Raw genomic sequence first — 17,986 nt, 5'->3', positions numbered from 1 at the left:
CTCTAGCAGTCTGAGAATTTATGTGGGATATGAAATTAGCCGGGAGAAGAGGCCAAGGAGCTTGTCAGAGGGGCCAAACGAGAAACAGTAGCATGTTTTATTTTAAATTGCTTAGGGGATGAATGTTGTCAGTCATCGATTTTTTTTCGGAAAAGGAATAATAATTTTAACATTGTACGGTAACTGCATACATCACAGATATGTGTAGTGTGATACACACTAGGGTAGCAAAGGTCTGAGAGGCGGTAGGTGATCCTTTATGGATATGATAATTTTCATAATGTTCCAGAAAATCTGCAGCCAGGTCTTCGTTAGTCTCATGTGGGTACAAGCTGTTCCCGAATTGTTTCGCTTCTCTAAAGGTTCACCTCGTTAAGTATAGGCGTGCGTTTTGGTAATAAACCGCTTCGTCCTAAAGAGGGGTCGTTTTCGGTGGTGGAGTATTTGCATTCGGTATTCGTATGCGAAAACATTCGAGTACAGCATTTGTGTTCATTCGTATACGTCTTCGAATTATTGGTATTAGATATCAAGATATTTGCATTCGTATTCGAATACTTGGGCAAAATATTCGTATTTCGTCGCATCATTTGACGAATAGCCAGAGAGTTATTACCAGAAACAACCATCCATTTGACTGTTAATTTCGGTTTGAACGCATGGAGAGGTATTACATTATGTTATGAAATGTGGGTTTACAAAGCACTGATATAAAATGGTATGCGATGTGAACTATATGAAGTTGGTGTTGCACAACATGTCAGTTCTTTCCATGGGACGGAGTCAGAAATGTTTCATTTCCTCAGTTCGTTGGCGTATATATGTCCATGCAAAGTAGTGGGGTTCGACTTTGATGGATGGTTGCGAAGAGTGAGGACGTGTTTCTGAGCTCTCGTCTAGCTGCAGGGTTGCCTCACCGGCCTTAGCTTTTTGTTTTCCTCGCCACTAGGGCGTTTTTCAATAAAGTTAGGTTAGCTAGTACTAATTCTCCTCCCAGCCCTTTAGAGATATAGTAAGTGTCTATATCTGTTTCCTGAGATTGCCTTTGCTTACTCACCTCTGGAGTGTACCCCCCACTGATCGCTCTGGGGTGTGAGTTATACACGGGCGCGTCCTCCCGAGAGTGGTTTGAGAGGGTAATCTCAGACTAGGTGTGTCTTTCCCAGGTACCTTGTCCCTTGCTTGTTTTTCTTCTTCTTCCCACTTCCCCCGTGAGGGGGAAGTGGTTGCTATGACGGACGCCCCTACTGCCTGGGGAGGTGGTCCTGACGAAAGTAGGAACGACCGGACTGACCACCCCCAGACTGACGGACGCCAGACTCGAGCCCCACTTGATATCCCAGTAGCTAATGCGACCTACGTCACCATACATGCGCCCGGTTCCACTCCCCTGTCCAGTCTCAATCCCTTCCTTATCAAGAAGGTGATTGACCACTGTGCGGGAGAAGTCGAACAAGTTAAAAAACTTGCTAATGGAGATCTCCTGGTCAAAACTGTAAACTCGGCACAAGTAAAGGATTTGTTGAAACTGCGCAAATTCCATTGTTACGATGTCGAAGCCAAAATCCCAGTCTCCATGAATTCTTGCAAGGGTGTTGTCACTTGCAGGGATCTCACGGTGATGAGCGAGGACGAGATCGTAAGTGAATTGGCGCAGCAAGATGTCATAGAGGCTAAATTCATAACTCGCTACTCTGAAGGCATAAGGACGAAGACAGCAACTATCATCTTGACGTTTGCCAAATCTTCTCTTCCTAATGAAATAAAAGTTGGTTACGAAATTATTCACGTTCGGCCGTACATCCCTAACCCTTTGCGTTGCCTGAAATGCCAGCTGTATGGGCATGGTACAAAGACTTGTCGGGCTTCCCAGCCAGTGTGTGGCAAGTGTGCAAGCCAGGGTCATGATGCGGAAAGTTGCACATCAGAGACAGTACGTTGCTTTCACTGCAAGGGTACTCACTCCACTTCCTCTAGGGATTGTCTCAAGTGGAAGGAGGAGAAGGAAGTCTGCACAGTGAAGGCAATTGAGGGTATTTCCTACTACGAAGCTAGGAAAAAGGTGAAGGAGTTGCATGCAACTCCCACGCCGAATAGGTCCTATGCTTCGGCGGTAATATCCCGTCCTGTGATGTGCTCTGTCGAGACGCAGACTGACCCTGTCTTCCTCCCTCCTGCCGCTCACAGTACATCTCCATCTCGACCTCCTGTCCATTCCAACTCTCTCACTGACATCCCTAAAGCTTCAACTTACTCTCAGGCTGCTGCTGCCTCTCCATCAGTACGGCCTAAAACGAAGCCTGACAAGCCTACTAAGAATAACATGACCACCCTCACGAAACAGTCACGTCCTCATGTCCTTCCGGTTCCTACTCCAGCGAGGGAGAGAAAGGTTAGCTCTTCCTCGGGGGAGGCTGGGAACCTAGTTATTGATGATAGTATGGAGGTTTCCATTAACAAGCACCGGGATAGGTCCCCCAGTGACAAAAAAAGACAAAGCACACTGGCCCCCAACGAAAATCTTAAACCGTCGCTTTCACTGTATTACAGTGGAATTGTAGAAGTATTGGGAATAAGTTACAAAATATAGCAATCTTGCTTTCTATACACAGGCCAGACGTTGTTTGTTTACAGGAGACACGCCTGGAGGATCGTACTGATCCTCCACAGTTCAAACACTACCACTCGTATAGAAGATATGAAGGTCACGGAGTTGCCATTTACACACACAAATCACACCCACAAACGGAAGTGATTCTAAATTCTACTCTGGAAGCTGTCGCGTGCAGAGTAAAATTTAATAACACGTATCTGTCTATTTGCTCTCTGTACTGTCCTCCACATGGCCCCATTGATAGTGATGCTTTAAATTCACTAGTGGAACATCTGCCTGGAAATAAGTTAGTGTTGGGCGATTTTAACGCCCATCACTATCAATGGGGTAGCTTGAGGATTGATGGTCGTGCGGAGCAAGTAGCCGACCTAATACTACAGTCCAACCTCTGTCTTCTGAACGATGGTAGAGCGACTCGTGTAGATGATCGTACTGAAGTAACACTTTTCGGCCATTGACTTATCTTTGGCCTCCCCTGGTATACATCAAGATCTCTCATGGGACCCTTACGACGACTCCTTGGGAAGTGATCATTTACCCATCTGTCTTTCATATACACGCGACATCATTTCGGACCCTCCACCTCCAAAATTTAACTATAAGAAAGCAGATTGGGGATCCTTCTCAAGGATCGCCAATTTAGATATATCTGGGGAGACCATAGATGTTAAGGTCGAAAATATAACTTCTTCCATACTACACGCAGCTGAGGCTGCTATTCCCAAGACTTCTACAGTTCATGCGAAGCATAGAGAGCACATTGGTGGACGCCGGATTGCCGACAAGCATTAAGAAAACGCAATAGGAGATACAGGATTTTTGATAGTCAGCCCACTGAGAAAAATTTTATTGCATACAAACAGGCACGGGCTGAGGCAAGGAGAATAATAAGAAGGGCCAAACGTGACTCCTGGCGGTCCTTTGTGTCCACGGTGACTCGTACGACACCATTACGTAAAGTCTGGTCCACCATAAGAATATTAAATAATAAAGGCCCATATTTCCCCATTACCACCTTGCAAATAAATAATAACATCTATGACGAGCCCGTGGACGTTGCTAACATCCTGTGGAGTTTTCTCATGTAAGTAGCTCAGGCAATTATGACCCACGTTTTAACAACATCATAAACGCACGGCTGAGCTACAGATATTAGACTTTGCCACAGAAGACGTAAACTCCCGTACAACCAAGAGTTTACGCTAGATGAACTGCTCCTTGCCCTTAAATCCTGTAAAGACACCAGCCCTGGACCAGACACCATCACGTACGGTATGATCCAGCATCTTAATCAGGACAACCTGATTAAGATGTTAGCATTGTACAATGAGATTTGGGCGTCTCGAACGTTCCCAAACTCATGGCACGTCATACCGATACCCAAAGAGGCTGGTCGTCTTATGAATCCACTTCATTTCGTTCCTATTGTGTTGACTTCTTGTCTATGTAAGGTCATGGAACGAATGGTTAACAATAGGCTTCTTTTTGTTTTAGAGTCGAAGAATTTGTTAAATGATCAACAATGTGGCTTCCGTAAATACAGAAGTTCACTAGATCATTTAATGAATTTGGAGCATTGTATTGCAGAGGCATTTGCCAATAAAGAATTCATGATAGGGGTGTTCTTGGACATCCATAAAGCCTATGACATGACCTGGCGACACGGTGTACTAATGAAGCTCTATGCTTATGGTTTAAGAGGAAATTTGCCTGTTTTTATTTCAAATTTCTTAAGGGACAGAACTTTCTCTGTCAAATTGCCCCGTAACATAACATCGGATATATTTATCCAGGAAAACGGGGTGCCACAGGGAAGTGTGCTTAGTCCTACTTTATTTAGTATTATGATCAATGATATTCTGTCATCAGCTCCCATCCCGAGGAATCTTAAATACTCACTCTACGCTGACGATTGTGCAATATGGCACTCTTCCCGTAATGCACAATTTTCGGCTGGGCAGTTCAAGCAGCCCTTGACTCCGTCCACCAATGGGCCTTGCAGTGGGGATTTAAGTTTTCCGTACGTAAGTGTGCCGCTATAGTTTTCACTAGTCGTAACGTACCTAATTTGTGCTTAAGTTTGGATAATCAGGCGGTACCTTTTCAAAATTCTGTAAAATTTTTAGGAATACATTTTGATCGTAGAATGAATTTTAAACTTCACGTTAATACTTTGCTTGCTCGTTGTGATAAACCGTTAAATGTCCTCAAGTACCTAGCGGGTACTACATGGGGTGCCCACAGAAAATCTTTAAAAAGGGTGTATAAGTCCCTTATTCGATCGAAGCTAGACTATGGCGCACAGGTGTATGGCTCGGCATCCGATGCCACTCTGAAAGGATTGGATGTGTTGCAGAATAAATGTTTGCGAATGTGTCTTGGAGCTGTCCGGTGTACCCGTGTAGCTCGTATGGAAGTGGAGGCGAATGTGCCTCCCCTCCGTATTCGCCGTGACCACCTGGCCTTGTCCTTTGGTGTAAGGACATTAAGAAAAAGTAATATCGGCAATGTGGCCTGTACCCCTCTGCGTCAATACCACCACCTTCTGCGGGGGGTGCGTCGGCCACTTGCCGCTCGCCTCCACTTACTGACTCAGGAGCTTGATGTGGACCCCAGTGACTGTGACAAGTTGGTGCTTAAAAATATAGCGCCTTGGGAGCCACCCGGCTTTACAGTCAATGTTACATGGCTCCCAGCACCAAAGGCCAAGGCGCCGGAGGCGGAGGTCCACCACTTGTTTCGTAACATCATTGTTCGTCACTTGGGGTCCCATCAATTGTACACCGACGGGTCCAAGTCGAGTGAATGTGTGGGTGCAAGTGTGTGGTCGACTGAATGTGCCCTCAGGTATCAGTTGCCGACTCATACATCTGTGTTTACTTCAGAACTTTTTGCTATTGACAAAGCCATAGACTATGCTCTCAATTCTAGACATGACTCATTTGTCATATTTTCAGATTCAAAATCAGCCCTTCAGGCAATTGCATCTTGCACTACGGACTCTCATGAGATCCAGGGCCGCATCGTTAATAAGTTGCATTCATGCAACAAGTCATTCACGCTGATCTGGGTGCCTGGTCATTGTCGTATCTACGGCAGTGAGCAGGCTGACTTACTTGCAAAGTCGGCTGTGGAGCTCGAGGAGACTTGGGACGTTCCTCGTGATCTACGGTCGAGTCTATCTCTCGGAAAGAAATCAATAAATCTTCTGTGGCAAGGTCAGTGGACCAGACTAAATATTCCAACTTGTAAGCCGTACCTGGGCGACTGGGACACTGCCAACCGTCCCAGTCGCCTAGAAGAAAAAGTGTTGGCACGGCTACGGCTGAATGCCACCATTGTAACCCACATAAAACCTTATATGGAAAGACGCTTCCCACCGCACTGTGACATCTGTAATGCGGTGTTATCTATCAGTCATATCATCCTGCGCTGTCGGCGATTTATTCGTGAACGCGCTTCACTTATGAATTACTGCGGCGCAGTAGACGTCCCCTTCACCCTTTCCACCATCCTGGGTGATGGGGACATTGTTATGACTGATAAATTGATGGCTTTCTTGAGAGAGACCGGACTGATCAGAGTGATGTGACTTTTTTACTGTGTGGTTATGGTTTTTATGAACAGTAAATATGTATATATTGTAATATTAATTAGGGTTGACAGTTGACATATTTTAAATAGTTCCTCCTCCCACCGATCTATTTCTAATATAGATGTCCCCTACATTAAGCCAAATTCCTTGCCTGACAGTCACCAGCTGATGAGTGCAAGTGTGCAATATAGGAAGGTATTGGGCACTTGCAGTCGATGGTAGTCTGCTGGGCGAGGTTCTTCAATTTTTGTATAAATTATGTAAATACATTATATTATCTTGCTTAAGTTATTCTAATTAGGGACGACAGCTGACGTATATGGAAATGTTCCTGACTCGTCTGGTTCCCTTTCATATATTGATGTCCCCTATATTAGGTTGTGCTTCGACTGACAGTCATCAGGTGATGAGTGCAGGTATGTAATGTAGAAAAGCATTACATATCTGCAGTCGATGGTGTTCTTTTGGTCGAGGCTTTTTGAACATTTGTGTAGGTCTAGTTATCTGTCTCTTAGGATTTAGTATAGGTTAGCGATTTGTCTGTTAGGTGGTTAGTTTTAGGGTCTTTAGATTAGGTATTTTGTTTATAAGTAATATAAGGTTAAAAATATAAAAAATAAATAAAAATAATAAAAATAAAACTACAAAAAAATAATAAAATAAAAATTATTATATATATGTACGTGTGCATGAAAGTGTGTATGTTCATATGCATGGATGTATGTATGTATGTATGTATATATATATGTTTGTATATATATGTATATATGTGTCAATATATATACATATATATATATTTGCCTTAATGACCAGAGGCTTCGGCCTCAATGGTCGATAGGCAAAAAAAAAAAAAAAAAAAAAAAAAGTAGGGTTCCCATGAAAAGGAGAGAGGCATTTAAAAAAAAAAAAAAAGGAGGGCCCAAGTCTCACGAGTCACAAAATAAGACTTTATGAAAGGACTGTGCATTTAATTTTTAGAACTGGTGAGAAAAAGGTGGGAAGGGAAGATTATTTTGACATCCACGCCTTTGTATGGGGAAATTAGTGACATCATTATGATGACATCCTGGTCAAGGAGGGTAAATTAATTTAATTTTGGTCATTACAGGTATAGTGCCACCTCTAATGCCCGTTTGATGAATCCCAGTTTCATGACATACATAGTAGTAGCCGATTTTAGGTGTAGGTAATTTTAGGTGTAAATTATTTATGGCCAGCAGTTGAAATATTGGTAGTAAAATTGTAAGAATAACTTTAGTTCCATGTTATGAAAAGAAGCAGGGAAATTACTGTAAAAATAAATATAGTCTAAATCTGACTATAACTTCTGAAGTCGAATGCCAAACCGTTGAATTTCATATGAAATAGCCAAATATATCATGGCAATTATGATAATTCTCATTAGAGGCCAATTTCGCTGTTACACGTTCTGTACTTTTTTCTTTCACTTCGCTACACTTTACAGGCAAATTTCCATTTGCAGAGTACATAATGAATTTTATCCTTTGGGCTGTGGCATCTGAAAAAACACATAATGGAAGTAAACCTGCAGTCAGTGTTATCAGAGCTGTGCTTTTCGTTCTCTTTACCTGCAGTGCATTCATGCATCAGTGCTACTGCAAAGGTTTGAGCTGGTGCTTCTACATTTCTTTCTTTTTTCTTTTTTTTTTTTTTTCAAGATGAACAGAAGAAGGAAAAACAAATAAAAAAATAATCCATCAACCAGATTACGGTGTCCTCCATTCGTAATAAGGATGGATGGAAATAAAAGGTAAGATAATATGTGATGTGCATGTACAGCTCCGTTCAGAAATTCGTACTACACCCAATGTGGAAGGCGCTAGTCTCGGTCCCTCCTTCCCAGACGACAGGTTACAGTTTCGAACCTCTCACGAGCAACCAGAATTTAGCTTGTATCAAAGCAGTGTCATTCGCTCACCGACTGTTAAATGAAATGAGAATTTTATTTTCATATTCGTAGGTATCAGTCAATCTTATTGCTGATTAAATGATGAAATTATGTTTATATTCGCGTGCCTTAAAAAATATAGTACAGTACTAATAGCAGAAATGCACATAACAAAATATAAGAAGTTCGGCCATGAATCAGTGTGATTAGGCGAGCTAGTGAGTTATCACATGTCTTACTCCCTAGACACGGGCATTATTTCAGCTAACTATCTTAGCTCAGTATCTATGACCTGTTCTACCGCTTCAAAGAAAATCCAAGCAGCTAAAAATAATTTATATGCAGTCAAGATATTCAAACATGTAAGAAATATCAGAACAGTTAAAACTCATATTGATACTCAGAACCAGATGAAGACGATTGGTGGAGTCTAAGGAATAATGGAAATGATATTTTTTATGATGAAGTAGCCTACATGATGTTTCCCCTACATAACTACATAACCGTCGGTCTCTCTCTCTCTCTCTCTCTCTCTCTCTCTCTCTCTCTCTCTCTCTCTCTCCACACACACACCACTGTTCATCTGAATTCTCTGCTTCCATCTCTCCCCCATTATGACTGAAACGAGGCACCAGCCTTGCCCCATCCACCCACCCACTCTGCAGTGCAACTGTTAACTAGTAAGCTGTCTTTCTTGTATACGACTTTATTTTGTGGAATGTCTTAGCATGTCTTCTTCCAATGCACAGTGCCCCATTATTTCAAACACAGTGTGTCTAGGCATCTCAATGGAATAGATATTTGTGTGTTTACGTTTCATTGGAAGGAACTGACAGGGTTTTGATTTATGACGGTCATATACAAATCAGTCCTAGTCATTCTAAGAACGAGACTTCAGTTCCCATCTCTTGATGTATAGCTGTTGTTGTTGTTGTTGTTGTTGTTGTGTAACCCTGGTCTGTCTGGCCAAGCAGAGCCATGAACCACAGTCAAGCAATCGCCTCTGCAGGGCTGTCCCGTGCAGTGATGGGGTGAAACCAGGATATCTGGCCTTAAGCTGCATTTAGTCTCGCTACGCCACTAGCTTTATAGACAGTAGTTTGTTTAGTGCAACAGTTGCCCTTGTAACAATATTTCCATATATAATTTATTTAAACACAAGTATGCATACTCGTAATGTTATTCCAAACTAGATTTTCGGCATTGATTTTTATTAGCGCCATATTTACTAATAGCGAATACTTTCATACACTGAGGTGGTTTGGCCATGTGGAGAGGATGGAGGGTGAAAGACTGACGAAGAGAGTGTATGTGAGTGAGGTGGAAGGGGGGAGAGGGAGGGGGAGGCCGAGGATGAGATGGAGGGATGGGGTGGAGAGGTATATGAGAGAGGGGGGTGTGAGTTGAGAGCAGGGCAATGAAATGGCGAGGCACAGGGTGAGGTGGAGGCGATTTGTTTGTGGCCACCCCGAAAGGGATTGAGGCTTCTGGCAATAGATAGATAGAATAGAATACGTGCATGTTAGAAAGGACGGGAGCCCCTCGAAGAACCACCCAGGCTGAAGATTCTGTTATTGTCGCGGCAGCAGATCCAACTCCCCTTACGATCGCAGTGCCCATAAGGGACAGTCTTCAGTTAGATGTGTCTGCGCTGACTGTCAGGCAAAGGCTGCATGACGCTGGTATACACCATAGAATTCCAGCAACGAAGGAACGCCTGGCACAACAACACAGAGAGGGGAGGTTAGCCCTTGTTCAACGCTACTTCCAGGAGAACCTAGACTTTTGGTCGCGAGTCATCTTCACGGATGAGAAGTGTTGCTCCTTCACCTCGCATGGTAGGGTTCACTGCTGGAGGAGAAACAACACCAGGTATAATATTACCATTTTTATTGCTGATAAAATTCCGTACTCTTATTGCCCCCCTCCAGGCTCTGTCTTCGTTGCAGTCTCTGTTTTCTATCACTCTGTTACAGTGATTAACCGATATTCAGACTTTTACGTATGGAATAGGTCAATACTGAAGCTGTCTTCCGCAGTCTGCATACACCTCCATCCTTGATTTCCAGTCTTTTAAAGGCAATATGACCAGGCATCTAAAATAATCAGGATCCCTTATTTTGGTCTTATTCTGTTCATATTGTCCTGGAAAAAGATATGATTCCTTCTACTCTTTGCCTCTGTTTTCTTTGTATAAAGACAGTGCCAAGAAAAAAATGTGATCATTACTTAATAATATAAGGTTAGGGGGACATGTCATCACCTAGTATTCTGTCTCATGGCTGCAGTAATTAAAAAAAAAATAAAAGTAAATATATATTTAACATGCAGATACAAGAGGGTCAACATTTGTGATGAGGCACGATCGGGTCACGTTACCTGTAATATCTGGGGATACCTGACTCTACATGGCCTGGGTGACTTGTCCAGCAATGAGGGGCGTTATACTGCTGACCAGTATGTCCATATCCTGGAGGAACGTTTCCTGACATCTTGACGCGCAAAGGGTTTTCCGTTCCCAGATGGACCTATTATTTTCATCCATGACCGGTGCCCCATCCACACAGCACGTGTAGTACAGCAGTGGTTTCAGAGATAAGACACACTTCAGCTCTTAGACTGGCTCGCCAAAGGGGCTGATCTAAATGTAATAGAACACGTTTGGGCTGAAATGGTTAATACCTGGCAGCCAGGAGACGAGAGGACAAGAAATGAACTCCTCAACCACGTAAACGACCAGTGGGACCTTTGCCGGCGCAACATGACTTCATCCGTGGCCTTGTAAGCTCCATCCCTGACAGGTTGCAAAGCAGTGATTGAGAAAGAGGGAAGCTGGACCCGATGTTGATATGAAAAGTTAGGCAACTGTTATCATTATATTAAGGATATGTATATATAGATAGATAGATATAACAGAGATACAATAGAAAGATCGATATAATAGAGATACAATAGAAAGATCGATAAAATAGAGATCCAATAGATAGATATAATAGATAGATAGATAGATATAAGAGATAGAAATAATATAGATAGAGATAGAGAGATAGTTATTAGAAAAATAGATATAGTACAGATAGATACAATAGACATAAATGTAGATAGATAGGTATAATATACATAGATAGATATAATAAAGATATAGATATGATAGACTGCAGATAGTTAGATACGGTATACATAGACAGCTATGGATATAATATAGATAGATATAGATATAATATAGATAGAGAGATATAGATACAATATATATATATATATATATATATATATATATATATATATATATATATATATATATATATATATATATATATATATATATATATATCTTATCTCATCTCATCAGCCGTTTGAATGTCCACTGCAGGACCGGCCTATCGCTACCGAAGTCGGGACGATACAGCCAATGTATCTCTACCAAGTGGCTTAGGCTGTCTGGTAGAGATTGTATGTAGCGTAAGAAGTGCTTGTAAGTGTAATTGTTGTGTTAGAGTGGCTTTGGATGTGTGTGTAGTCTGTAAACCAAGTGTAATCGGCCCGCGCAAGCCGTCTGGGTGCAAGCATACTTTAGTATATATATATATATATATATATATATATATATATATATATATATATATATAGACTAAAAAAAATAAATAAAAATGAAATTGTCTATTTTTGTTTGAAAACATCTATAATTATCCTTATATATTTTCCACCGCCTACGCGAAGCAAGATCACTCACACGTAATAAATATAATGTGTTCCTTGGCCTTCCCACACAAACAGGACGGATGAAGTAAACTATTTCAGTGTCTTTACCTCCATATACGACTTGTTAATGCGTCGGTGGTGGTGATCGGTGGTCGCGGCGGCGGCGGTGGTGATGGATTGTGGGTGGTGGTGGGTGACAGTGGTGGTGGTGGATTGTGGGTGTTGGTGGGTGACGGTGGTGGTGGTGGGTGGTGGTAGGTGGCAGAGACGGTCGTGATGGTGGCTGTTGTTGTTATTGTTATTGTTCTTGTGTGTTTGTGTTTATGTTTGTGTGTGTGTGTGTGTGTGTGTGTGTGTGTGTGTGTGTGTGTGTGTGTGTGTGTGTGTGTGTGTGTGTGTGTGTGTGTGTGTGTGTGTGTGTGTGTGTGTGTGTGTGTGTGTGTGTGTGTGTGTGTGTGTGTGTGTGTATGTGCGTGTGTGTACGTGTGTGTGTGCGTGTGTGTGTGTTTCAGTGGGAGAATAGTCAGCTCACAAATCACTTATTGATTCATATCAGAGTTCTTCCTTTCCCTCTATTTGTGTATTGTAACTTGTTATTTGTATACATATTTTCATCACAACCGCAATTTGTCCACGTATTTCCTTCATCAATATTTAATAATACTTGCCAATATCTATATAAATATCCGTTTCATCTCATAGTTCGCATTCGTCGTGTGACTGAAACTGTTCCGGTACTTGCTGCTCTGTCTGTGGTGGCGAGAGGTTCGGGGTATTAACATGTCGTCCAGAAAGAGCGGACCGAGGCTTGAGCCTTCCACTTTGGGTGTAGTACGAACTTCTGAACGGAGCTGTACAATGGTGTAGACAGTTGATGGTGGAGGTTTATGAGAGTGTGCTGGCCTGCTCTCTGTGATAATGAAAACACTGAAAACGTTCAGCAAAGAGAGATGGTCAGGAACAGATCCTGAGGACTGGTGAAACGGGAGATCCAGCTCTCCCTGTCACCAGCTTGCCATCCACCTCGGGAGCATTGCCCTTTTCAGCTGATGCTATAGTCTACTCCCTATATCTACAAATATGGCTCAAGCCCTACTGACATCTACATGGAAAGAGACAGAACATTACATTTACACCCATGCCAGAAACTTAATACTAACAATACTGTCACCTTCACAGCTGGAACCCTACAACCACTGTCACTTGTTGAAGGAGGAAAAGTTTAAGATTTAATAAGTAACATTTGAGCCTCTAAATGTTAAACCAAGTCATAGCTATTTGTCTCCAACGTTGCTTGAAAACAAGTGTGAAGAGTTCAAGCAAAGTACTATCTCTAATATGAAAACTTCCTTAACCATTTCATGCAACGTGAATTTCCAATAAATTTCTAAGCCAGGCACAAAACCAAAACCACGCTTAGGCTGCCTCCACTCTCCACTCACGTGGAAAGACAAATAATCCTAAGGCCAAATTTACCCCCGGAAAATGCTTATATTGTTATAAACAGTAGCCCATTATCTTCGCTGATGTTTATACTATAAGCAAAAAAATACATAAAACAAATGAATAAATGCACTGATATGAAGTGAGAATAAACGTTAATTAGGTGAAAACTAGCTTCTAATAACTTTTCAATATCACTGCACAACATTTTTCCCGGGATGTGCGGTTGTGAAGTACGGTACATGTCTATATGCAGAATTTCACGAGCTTTCTTATGAGCACCAGGGCATTTTGATACGCCCAATTATTCTCGAGTAAAGCGAAAAAAAAAATCCACAAAATTTACTAAAAATATCTGATTTATCATTTCGTATGTTATTACTGAGACTGTAAGAAACATAGCTAAAGGTTAAGAAAGCCAATGATGAAGAGAGAAACCTGTACTGTACACAGGAAAAATCATCTGATAAATTACCAATATGCTGGGAATCGAACCAGGGACTCTCAGGTGAGAGCCAGGCAGCATACCACTACACCACGACCAGGTTAAAGTTAACTCACGTTGGTTACAAGATTGTGACAACGCAAGTTAACTTTTACTTGGTTGGGGTGTAGTGGTATGCTGCCTGGCTCTCACCTTAGAGTCCCTGGTTCGATTCCCAGCATATTGGTAATTTATCAGATGATTTTTCCTGTGTACAGTACAGGTTTCTTTCTTCATTCTGACTTGCCGTAAGTGCTTAGGATAGATTAAACGCATCTACTTGCCTGAGTGCCAGGGGGTTAACTCATCCTCTTGATGCCCACAGTGAGGGCAGAGGGACGTTGGTTACAAGATTGTGACAACGTGAGTTAACTTTTACCTGGTCGTGGTGTAGTGGTATGCTGCCTGGCTCTCACCTGAGAGTCCCTGGTTCGATTCCCAGCATATTGGTAATTTATCAGAAAAGCCCACGATATAATAGAAATTGTTATAACCCTTATTGTTGAGAAAATGAATTTTGAAAAGTTAGGACGGGTTGTGTGGGGTATCGGCACAGAAGCTCGTGCCTGTAAGCTGAAAGTTTGTGTTTCTTAACTTTCTCAAAATAATTTGCACACAAAGGTTATTCTGCTTTACAAAATTATGCATAAAAAAATCATCAGCTTGCTCATGCTTTCTTAGGATTTTTCATGCCACCTATTCTTTCTGAGTAAAATGCCTGAGAGAATAACAGTGAAATGCACATTTACCCTATGAGAATATATACTAAACACACACACACATTTACAGAATACCTTATATATATACATAGTATAAAAACTAGACAAATAAGCTGGTTAGTCACATCCTCTAGCAGTGTTGTAATGCTTCTGGAACACAGAGATGGAGCTGCAGAGAGGAGGAAAGGTATGATCACAGGGATAAGAGGCAGCTGTCTCCGTTGTGATGGTGGTAGTGATGGTGCCAGTGGGGTTAGTGGCGGTACCAGTGGTGGCAATGGTGGCGATAATGGAGGTAGGCTTGACCGTGAAGGGAGGATTATCATGTCACTTAGGGGGAACGATTAGCTCTCCTTCTCTTCACTTTCTTTCTCTCCTCCTCACCCCAGTCACTCTCAATATCACTCTCCCCAGAATTTTTATCTGTGTCCTCCTCACTCTCAGTTTTGCTAAATAAATATTTCAGGTACTTCTCCTCAGGTAACCCTTTCCCTGGTTGGTTTCAGTATTGAAAGGGAATGGTCACGAGCAGTTATAGATTTGAAATTTTGATTTCTCTGAAAATATATACAAAACACTTATACATCTTCTTCACAGACACACTACACTATATAACACACCATCACTATAATACACATAAGGTATGGACAGGTGACATAATATAAAATGTGGAATGAAATGGCCGGCTGCACGCTAACACACCCTCCTTGCCTGACTGCTGAGATTAATTATAGACCGCTTGTCCTTGTGACAGGCTTGACTGTTTGCCAGATGTTTGCCTCAGACATGGGCACCCTAACCTATGACTCATCAAAGTTTGATGCACGATCACCACAGAAAATTTTTTTACAATGATTTATAGGAAGAGTGAATCATAGTGCGTCATCGATTACTCTTCAGACTGAAAGCACTTTGACTCATTTTGCGTCAATGCGAGAGGGGGTTTAACATAAATATTTTATCTATCTATCTGTTGCCAGACACCATAATCCCAAAAGGAGTGGCCATTTGACTTTAAGTTATTTGTTTTATGGGAAGGGGCACTAACCCTCCACCAACCCACATGCTGACACGTAGGGAGCACGCATGGTTTGGTTATATGGTTACCACCCAGCATTGTCAATGGTCTCGTGGCTTACGGGAAACCATTTGGCTTGTCATTCAATGTAAAGCCACTGTAAAGGATAAACAAAAAGCAATAAAAAGTGACAGGAAAGATGGGAGAAATAGGAAGAGAGGAGGGTGGGCACAGAAAAAGAATGATACAGGCTATGGAAGAAGTAGGCAGCACTGCATCAAGTGAGTGGATGATGGTCGCCACCACCTACCACAACATAAATATCAATGTACATTTTTGGAGCAACATTCAGATGTGTAGCTTTCTAGGAGCAACTGCCTACTTCATACATGAGTAGAAGTTACACTCAGTTACAGGGGCGTCATTTGGGGGGGGGGGCAGCGAGGGGCGCTCGCCCCCCCCAAGCTTTCTGAGGGGGCCTCCAAATCAACTACAGTTAATGAAAAAAATATAAGGTTAACATCATGAAATTAAAAATAATTTTTACTTAGCCTCAGTACAGTTTGAGTGAAATATATCTTGTGTGTGTGTGTGTGTGTGTGTGTGTGTGTGTGTGTGTGTCTAATAATCACAGTAATTTACTAGATATGTTACAGGATGTCAATGTAAACATGTTCCTAGCCTGCTGTTCAGTTAACTTCAGTATCGAGCTGCCTTTTTTATTGTATTCTGGCTATCATTAAAAGTTTTTCTTATCTTTGGAAGTACGTACCTATAGGTAGGAGTCTTAAGAGTTCATTTAGATCACTGGTTCCCAAAGTGGGACGTGGAAAAATCCAGAGGGGAGGGGAGGTACCATGGGACCGTGAGGAAAAGGGGGACAGTAGGGGGGCGGCAGGGTGGCATCAGAGCCAAGTAAGCATTTTTTTTTTAACACAATCTATATGACACAATCTAAGTCACAAACACTTAAGTGGCATGTATGCTTTACAGAAAAGAAAAAATAGAATTATACACGAAAGCAAGGTTTTATTTTATTTTGTGGTTTGACATCGGAGTTAAAAGTTCGAATGTTTTCTTTATATCTTGGTAACCTAGTCTGGACACGATAGGCAGCGGACACCCAGTCAAACAGCAGACATCGTGGGGAGTTCATTTTGTAAGGGCTAGTATGAAAACAGTTCTGTCTACCTATCTGTTGCCAGAAGCCTTAAAAATGTAAGGAGTGGCCACAATCAAATCGCATCCATGTCGCCGAGTTCCCCTCCATTTCACTGCCCTGCTTCCAGCTTACACCTCCCTCTCTCATATACCTCTCCACTTTATCCTTCCATCTCATCCTTGGCCTCCCCGTCCCTCTCCCCCCCATCTCACTCACATACACTCTCCTCATCAGTCTCTCACTCTCCATCCTTTCCACATGGCCAAACCACCTCAGTGTGTTTCTCCTAACGCTTCCTATCACATCCAACTTCACACCACAACGCTACTTCACTACCTCATTTGTCAGTCCGTCTCTCCATGTGACACCACAGGCTCCTCTCAAATAACTCATTTCCACTGCTCTCACTCTTGACTTCTGTCCCTCCAACAAGGTCCAAGCTTCACTTCCATACGTCAGAGTTGGTATCACAATACTGTCATGCAGTAACTTTTTCACTTCCATGCTCACTTCCCTGTTTCTTATCACTGCTTTCAAGGAACCAGCAACCTTTCTTCCTTATTGTACCCTTTCAAGCACTTCACCCGCCAAACTTCCATCCTTACTCATCACACTACCCAAGTATACTCACATTATCCATTTCCTCCTCATCCAACCTCACTGTACATTCACTGACTTCACCTCTCTCGAAGACCATAACATTACTCTTCCCTACATTCACCTTTAGATTCCGTTTCTTACACACTCTCCCAAACTCATACACCAAGCCTTGCAGCTCCCCTTCGTCTTCACTTAACAACACAGTATCATTTGCAAACAACAGAACAGGGAGTTTCCAAACACTGCCCTCTCTCATTAGGGCCGCTCCAACATCCACTGCCTTACCTTGTATCTCTTTTATTACCCCTTCCATATACAGACTGAACAACCATGGAAACATGACACATCCCTGTTTCAATCCAACCTTCAAATAGAAAAATTCACTTAGTTCACTATCTACACGCACTGCAGCCTTAGAGCTCTTCATGGCATTCAAGAACTTCCCATCTACTCCATACATTCTTAATACTTTCCACAATTTTTGTCTATCCACCCTGTCATATGCTTTCTCCAAATTCATGAAGGTAGCATACAAATTCTTTCCCTTCTCTAGAAACTTTTCCACTGAAGAGCTAACAATGAATATCTGATCTACACAAACCCTTCCCTTCCTAAAACCTCCCTGTTCTTCTCCAACTAATTCCTCTGTTATTTCCCTGACTCTGTCAGTATGTATCCTGCCATATACATTTCCTAATACACTTAGAAGACAAATACCCCTATGATTACCACATACTTCTTTT

The sequence above is a fragment of the Coenobita brevimanus genome, chromosome 100 (assembly GCF_032717465.1).
Source record: "Coenobita brevimanus isolate Jiangsu-jjx chromosome 100, ASM3271746v2, whole genome shotgun sequence".
Lineage (NCBI taxonomy): Eukaryota > Metazoa > Arthropoda > Malacostraca > Decapoda > Coenobitidae > Coenobita > Coenobita brevimanus.
This window is presented reverse-complemented; position numbering follows the sequence as displayed.